This window comes from Lepidothrix coronata, unplaced genomic scaffold, assembly GCF_001604755.1.
Source record: "Lepidothrix coronata isolate B3197 unplaced genomic scaffold, Lepidothrix_coronata-1.0 Scaffold13, whole genome shotgun sequence".
Lineage (NCBI taxonomy): Eukaryota > Metazoa > Chordata > Aves > Passeriformes > Pipridae > Lepidothrix > Lepidothrix coronata.
Window position 1 is genome coordinate 6,886,634 of NW_016690193.1, and position 8,696 is coordinate 6,895,329.

The window sequence follows — 8,696 nt, forward strand, 5'->3', positions numbered from 1 at the left end:
AAATTTTCCTAAGTTCAATTCTTCATTATTTTTTTCCAAAAATTTCAGTAATAATTTCTTTTCCTATGTTTTAGAGGTGTTTCAAAATCACTGTGAACACATTTAAATGCAAAGTACTCACAAGACATTATTTCACAGAACAGAGCCACCCTTAATGCATGAAGTGTCAGTTTGATAAATAATCTGAAGTGAGTGATTCAGGTCTTTTTCAAACTGCTATCTTAATCTTTGGTCAGACCAAAGCATTATAGTATTCTAGTAAATCTTCTGATAGTCTTTTATAATATATGTCCGATTCAGAGCAAATCTTGTTTTCTTTGATTTCCATTTTTAGGAAGACCAACTGATTCTTAAGACAACCAAGGATTAAGAAGATGCAAGTTAAAAAAGAGAAAAAATACTCCTGTGAAAGATGAATTCCAATACCATCTGCTCTTCAAGTACTTTTAGACTAGAGAAGTTAAGTAGTGCTGGCAGTCTGCCCTGAAAGTGATCACATGAAAGCTATGAATAAAGCAGGTTGCTGACATGATTGGGTAGCAGGCCCAAAAGAAAGAGTTAATGGAACTTTCTGCTATGTTGCACTTGTATAACTGAACCACAGACCTGCTCTATATTTCTAAATAGAAGTAAAAATTTGTATACATGTGTTATAAAAGAGAAATATTTCTAGTACAGTATTATTACTCTGTGTTTCTCTTGTTCAGGAGAACTTGTGACCACACTAAGAACTGGTTTATGATTCGCTTCCTTTAGGTTCCCTGCTTCAAGTTGCTAATTACTTTCAGAAAATGCATTTAGGACAGACTTCCTGTTAAGAAGCACCAAGCACAATTCTACAACATGAATTAAACATTAATAGTATAATCTTTTTAATACCTGTTCATACTGAGAAAAAAAAAATCAAATCAAAACACATGCTTTCAGTCAGAAAAATTATTTCTTGTCCATGGCTCTGAAGTACTTTATTAGAAAATCCCTCTGATATACGACACACAGGACAAGAAGCAGCCCTGTTCTGCAATCTGGCTTAGCTTGAAAACAATGATTCTCTGGGCAGGGAGACGTAGCAGGACCACATGTAGGCTTCCTGTCCAGAACCATACAAACGGGTGTCAGATCATTTCTGCCATCCTTCCACTCAGTGTTCTTTAATATCTCACATCCCTTAACAGAGTTCTGTGGAACAACTGAGGATATTCTTGCTAACTATTCAAAGGGAAACAAGTTCCTGTATGTGTAAGTCCTAACTCTCAGAGCTAGTCCACATTAGCGTATAAAGTTCTAGGTGTTAATTACAAATCACATGCAATGAAATCGAGTCGGTAGTCAGACCATTAAATCCCCTGGAATATTAATATGTTAGTACAGGATATTTGCGATTCTTTTGCTGCAATTGTTTTGGCTCTCTTTTTTCCATGTCATTAAACAATAATATTTGAAAAAATTTTTTTAGTATCTGAAAAATATCCCATTTTATGATTTCTCTTACCATTTCTGCACACACAGACCTGAACTCCCAGGGGACTCCATGAAAGCTTTTTTCCATTAAGTCAGAAACACAGTGGCAAAATGTAATTTTTTTGTTATGTTTAAAATGGTACTGATATACTAAAAGAAAAATGACAAGGTAATTACTGTGTGGGAGACAGCCTTATGTAGCTATGTGGATTTTTTTTTCAATTCTTCGATGTCAAAGACTGTGTGTCATTGCTAGATCTACTGATGTGCATTTGAATACTTCAGGAGGAATATTGTATGTTAGCTCAGTTTCAAAGACTTTGCTGAATAGGTACTTTCCCTACCCACACCCCCACCCCCCGCTCCAAGATTACTGGGAACAGTATTAAATTGTGTAATATATAGATGATCTTTTGTTTTATTTATAGAAACATCATCCTCATCCACCTAAAGAAGAAAGAAAAACAATCAGTTCCATTATTTCAGATGAAAACTGTGTGCTATAATAGCAGAAAACAGATAAAATACAGTGCATTTATAACAAAGGGGAAATGCAAAACAAACAAGCAAACAAAAAATAAAGACGCAAAATACTAAGTAGGGCATATAGGAGACAAATGGAGATGAAACTGGTTTGGTTGATTCCTAATGTGGTATCCTGAAAACTGAAAGAAATATGATAATAGAGACCCATGGTAACCTCAGAGGTAATTTCTTGAAAAGAGGCAAATATCTGAAAGAAGAAATGGATTAAAAATGTGTCAAGAACCAGTTGATAGCTTAAAAAAAAGATGTGTCAATCACTGCCTGTCAGAAAAGAACAGGACTCAAGAATATAGTTCCTTAACAAAAAATACCAAAAGAAAACCAACAGAGTACACAAAAGAGAGGCTACTTCCAAATTAAAGTATGTGTTTGTGAGATCGCAAAATTAGAAAATAGAGATGGAAGGCACCTTAAGATTCTGTCTAAGCTATTTCTCCATCAAAAGATATGATCCACTACACCAAAACTGTTCCTGAGAGACATTTTTTTAATCTCCTCTTAAAAATGTCTGAGAATCCTAAAGTCTAAGAAAAGCGTTCTTGGAAAATAGATGAAAATTCTGTGCCATTTACAATACAGTCTGCTTAACAATATCCCAGTCAATTACAAAAGCTGTTACCAGAGGTAAGGCTCAAATTTGAGAAGGACTAAGGGAAACATACCAGTGTGCTTTTAACAATAACTTTTCCTAGTCTGATTTATTATTTCTTTTCCTTTAAGCTTTTTATGTTAAATACAATTACATTGTAAGTACATGTGTTTTTTTCTTAGAAGCAGTACAGCACAAATAATGCTTCTAATAGAGATATTTTACTATTTATTTTTTAAAATATATTGACATACCTGAATTCCACTCAAAGATGATTATCCTCACTACAAGATCACTTGAACTCCTTTAGTTTATTGGGGATGATATTGACTTGCCACTGTTAAAAGATTGAAACAGGAAGTAAAAGGGAGAGTTACTACTTGTTTTCAGTGGAAACTATGCATTTTCCCAATCAATCAACATTTCAGCTCATTTCCCGTAGAAATTAGTTCTAAGTCTCAAACAAACCAACCCAAATGAAGAATTTTTCAAGTCAAAATCTCTCAGCTATCTAGCTCAAACAGCTTAACTCCGTTGTTTATTTCTGATTTCAGTCTTATACCTCAATAGTCTAACAAAAGAAAGGACAAAACACATATGTCTTGGAGATGCACTTGTTTGTAATTTGCTGATGCCATCCTGGTTTATTGATATAGAAACTTAATAAGTGAATATACTCTTATTAAATGAATACTGGGGCATTTGGTCTCCTGCCTTTAAATAAGCAGGGACCAAACAGCCAATTCCTCACTCCCATGTTCAAATCATGAATTTGTGGAGGAACTTAGAACTTTCTTGAATTCAACCGATGACATATTTGGGTTTTATATGAGGAAAGAATTTCACAGAGTGGGAAAACTAGATTATAGTTTTTGAAAGTGAAAGATCAAGTAATAAAATAATGGAGACTAGAATAAAGTGAAATAGAAAGCAATTTATGAGAAAAGGACAGAGATATAATAAATAATATCAGTTGGGTGACAAACTAGAAGGCTAATAAAAAAAAACCAACAGAAACTAAAAGCAGCAGGAGATATAAGAACTGGAAATTCACTAGATGGTTAGGCATAACAGGTGAAAAAATGAGTGTACCTGGGGGAAAGATGACAAAAACCCCACAGTAATCTGCTGCATACATCTCAAAATCTTTGGCACAGAAAGGTGTTATGTTAATTATGTGATCTATATTTATTAAGGTAATTGAAATAGCAGAGCCTAAAGGAAGAACTGCCCTGGTGATGTGCAGGTTGCTTGTTGATACCTTGCAGTTGTTTCTCCCAACGTGTGGTGCTGGGGAATAGGCTCTGCAGAGTGTTCTGAATATGGAAGGTCAGCAGAAAACCCTGCACTCCAACTTTTTTTTTTCCAATTTGAAAATATTAATGTTACAAAATGCCCCCCTCATCATTTCAGTACTGAGCTGATTAATAAAGTTTCACCTTCCTGCTGAAGACATCAAAGCCACAGATCAGCTCTGGAGATAATAGGCTGCATGGAAGGAGAAGGAATCAGTCTCTGTGACATTTGAAGACTTTTCCTGTGTTCTCCAGTGGAATACTAACATTAGTCAGGGTGAGAACACAGAAGGCCCTAAGGACAGCATGGAGATGATGGGAAGATAGATTCTCCTCATAGATCCTCTTCCCAGGATACAGAGAAGCCATCTGGACAGTTGCTTTGCTAGTCTTTATTCAGGGAGGGTATATGCACCTCAAGCTCTGAATAACTATGAGGGTTTACTGATTACAGAACATTTTCTGAAAATAAACACTGTATGTAGAATAACATAGCAATTAATATAAACACAACTGGGAGTATGGACTCAGTTGGGCATGGGAAATCATGGTTTTCAAATGGCTTGCTGATTTTGTAATAGCTGACTTGAAAGTCTAGCTGTGTGATATGCAGCTATTGAGCATTATAGTTATTTGAAGGTTATTTGAATACACTGAGCATAAAAAGAACATACAAATGAGCTATTTTTTCATCGTTACATTTTGATGTCTCATATACTGGCAGCCTTCACAAGGATTAATATGACGTGTTTCAGAATAGTAAATACTGTTTGCTAGGGGATCAGAGAAGAAGACCCCCATGAATAAAAAGATTGTGCTTTGCACAGAAGGATGTGTGAGAACTGTTATAGCTCCTTTGCATTGTGAAAGATAAAACGATACAATTTTACTTGGGAAATTGAACTCGGTAGAAAGAATAATCTCCAGTTTAAATATTATTTACTCCCAACTTTCTTAAACACTGCATTACTGTAGGAACCAAAAGGAACTTGACTAAATTGCCTTATCTTTTAGATAACTATAGGAAGCAAAATCCAGTGATGACCAAAATGATCAAGTATAACTATATATACACAGGGAAAAAGGAATGTTTTAAGTGGTTTTTTTTAAAGTAGCTTTTGGTGATTTGTTTTGATTACAAACGGTAATTCAAGCAACCTTAGACAGCACTCTGAACATAGTAGCATAGTTACTAACTCCTGTAAATCTTGCATTTCATTGAGAAAGAGGATAGTCATCTGTGAGGAGTTACAGAAAAGAAAGCTTTATCTTCTTTCCTCACCCTTCTTTCCTCATTCTCCTAAGTAGACTGGTTTCAATGATTTGTCTCTGCTCACACCATTGCAGTGAGGGTTGAATTCAGTGTACACTTTAAATAAGAGAAGACATTGCATGTTCCCTAGCAAACTGCTGCCTTTAAAGTTCTGTTTTCCCTAATGGAGAACGATCAGCAGTGAGAGCTGAGAACAACTTCCTTTTAGCATTAGCTAAAGTAATAAAAAATTGTCATTCTTTACTCAATGGCATGATGTTTCTGTAAATTTCAAAGAAAATTAGAATGACAGCATAGTAATTGCTGAGCTTATGACTGCTTTGAAATATCATTGACAAGTGTTTTATTTCTACAAAGAGCTGTTAAAGTGTTACTCTAATGTATTTTTGAATATTTGAAAAAGGCAGGAGTAGTTATTTGCCATTATTTCAAATGTATTGTTCAGTACATATAATTTTCATTTTATATCTATGGAAATAGAGTAGAATCTTATACAAACTGCCTTCTGCTATGTTTTTGTTTGCTGAAAAGGATATGCTGACAGGTTTTGAAGCTAAATTTGGAAATGAAACCAGTATTTTCCTTCATATATTACCCTTATATTTATTTTCACTATTAATAATGTGCATGTCATACATATATTCTATTTTCTTTTGGAATTATACTTTAAAATTGAGATACTATAATTTAGAAGAATGTAGAAAATAAATTGGCAGGAGTTTCACTGAAACAGATAAGGTTGGTAATAATAATCAGATTTTTTTATAATATACTGGTAATGCAGAAGTATCAGTTCTTTTTGTAGAAGTTTTTCTAAGTTTTCCACAGCTTTGTTTTGAACTGTTGTGAACTTTCATTCTGAACTTTGAAACTTCAGGCCAGACCTCACTCCACACTTTCCAGCGACATAGATAACATTGAAGATTGTCATAGAGTGGGTTTGGCTGTAGTGGATTTCTTTTTCTTCATGGCGGCTTGTATGCTACTGTGTTTTGAATTTGTGACTTAAGCAGTATTGATAAAAATACAATTTTTAGGCTACTGGTGAGCAGCACTTGCACAGCATCAAGGCCTTTTCTTTTTCTCACTCCACCTCCCTCTATGGTAGTAGGCTGGGAGAGGGAAAGAAGCTGGAAGTGGACATGGTCAGGAGAGCTGACCCAGGCTGGCCAAAGGGATGTATCATACAACATTGTGCTCAGCCATAAACAAAAAAGAGAAGGAAGGGGGATAATTTGTGGTTATGGCTTTCACCTTCCCAAGTAAACCACAGAATCACAGAATTACAGAATATGCCGAGTTGGAAGGGACCCACAAGGATCACCAACTCCAGCTCCTGACCCTCCACAGAACCATCCCCAAACGTCTCGCTATATGCCCAAGAGTATCATCCTAACACTTCTTGAACTCTGTCAGGCTTGGTGCTGTGACCACTTCCCTGGGGAGCCTCTTCCAGTGCCCAACCACCCTCTGGGTGATGAACCTTTTTCTAATATCCAACCTAAACCACCCCTGACACAACTTCAGGCCGTTCCCTCAGGTGATGTCACTGGTAACCACAGAGAAGTGATCAGTGTCTACCCCATCTCTTCCCCTCACAAAGAAGTTGTAGACTACAGTCTGTTCTTCTCCAAGCTGAACAGACCAAGTGACCTCAGCTGCTCCTCTTGCAGCTTCCTGTTACAAGTACCCTTCTTTTCCTGTTAACAGAGAAGATCTTGTTGTTGAGTACAGGTGGTATAGTTTTAGGAGGCCCCCCTACTCCCAGAAAGACCTACTCCTACCTCAGCAATTGTCTGGCCTTCTAGTTCCAGAAGTTAGTGATTGTCCGGCCTTCTACTTGTTGTAGAAGGTGCCATCCTACCTGTCAAATTCTGAGAAGAAGGAGGAACCTTCCTCCTGGTACATATGGTGACCACCTTCTAGCCTTCATCTTTAACAAACCCTTGAGTAACAGTCCTTTGACTAATTACCCTGCAGGGTTCCGAGTCCATCTGCTTTTCCACTACAATGGAAGTTCAAGACTCTTGAGAGTCTTCAGACTGTAGCATCTCTGAAAATAATCGATCTCCCTCTTGCTCATTTCACCCAAATACTACAAAACCTGTTCACTTCTTCCCATAGCTCCTTCACCTGATGACACAGCTCTTCATCCACGGCACACCTTCTGCAAAAAAACTGCTTGTCTGCCCCAGCTGCACAGAGAGGCATTGGGCACTCCTGGCAACCTGTGACCTGGAGAGCTGCGTCTGCCATCAGCAGGTCTGGCTGGCTGGAGGCCTCTCACACAGCTGGTATAGTGATTCCAGCAGCTACAGAGGATAGAGCTTTACAGAGTGTCAGCACCATAACAGAGGAAGCTTAAACTAGTATGTTAACAAGACTGGGGCTGACAGGACCGAGGTTTTTCAGGAATTAGCTGGACATCCGCCCGCCAAAGACAAATCGTGAATAAATTCCTTAATTTGCTATGTTTGTGCAAATAGTTTTACTTCACTTATTAAACTATCCTTATCTTGAACCATGAGTTTTTCTCATTTTGACCCTTCAAAATCATTCTCCTAGTCAGCTGGGGGGCGGGGGTGAGTAGGTGGGTGGAGTCTTATCTCCCAACCAGTGTCAATGGCACGTATGGTTATAATGGGGTAAGTGGAGAAACCAGACTGCCCAAGTGGTCAAAAAGATTTTCAGAGAAGTTCTTTGAGGCCAGCTAGGGACACTGGAAGAAGTTAATAAGGCTTTATTTGGGCTGCAGATAGGAAAAAGGGAGTATAAAGGTTTTTTTCCTGTGTGTTTTTGAAGTTAGTGATTGGTATTAGGTAAGGACGGGGGAGGTTGGGAGAAACCAGGTTTGGGCCTGGAACCTTAGGGAAACCAGAGTTTGAAGATGAAACACTGGAAGAGAACACAGGAGTTTTACTCTGCCTCTTTTTAGAAGGTTTCTTGCGAGTCCCTCAGGATCATCAGCAGCAGAGAATACTGAAAGGAAGAGGCAACAGGTGATTGTCTGGGGTACAGACGCTGCTGAAAGAACAAGTTCCTTCTCTAGAAGAGGCAAACAAGCACTGTCAACAGAGGTAGTTATTTACTTGGTATATGGCTAATACTAACCTTGCTCTAGATAAATTTAGGTTATCACATTTGTGAAAATGTTTTTTTTTAATTCCCCTCCCTCAATACTGAAAAACATATACCAGAAGAAAGGGTATGTGAATGTACTGGTGTATCCAGGTAGATTTTGTTTGTGTGAGTTTATTTTTTTCTTTTTGGTTTGGTTTTTTTGGGGGTTTGGTTTGATTTGGGTTTTTTTGGTTTTTTTTATTACCACTATCCTGCTTTTCAGAGTTACATATTGAAAACAGAGAGAAGGAAGTATAACGATGAAAAAAACGCCCAAACAACACTACTCAAAACTCAAACAAAGCAAATGCTCTAAACCATGAAAAATTCAAGTGTACCATTTCTCTGAGTTAGGCAAATTGAGAGTTGAATAAGTCTTGGATAACACACAGACAAATAAAAGTTCTGACTA

General features: G+C 37.3%; 1 long non-coding RNA gene across 1 annotated transcript; it reads right to left on the reverse strand.

Annotated features, from left to right (window-relative positions):
* Positions 1-979: 979 nt before the first annotated feature.
* LOC108492938 lies at positions 980-3,850 on the reverse strand. Its single transcript, XR_001873281.1, has 3 exons — positions 3,689-3,850; positions 2,851-2,933; positions 980-1,090 (listed from the first exon to the last, which is right to left on the reverse strand). It is a non-coding gene; the product is annotated as an uncharacterized LOC108492938 (long non-coding RNA).
* Positions 3,851-8,696: the final 4,846 nt, after the last annotated feature.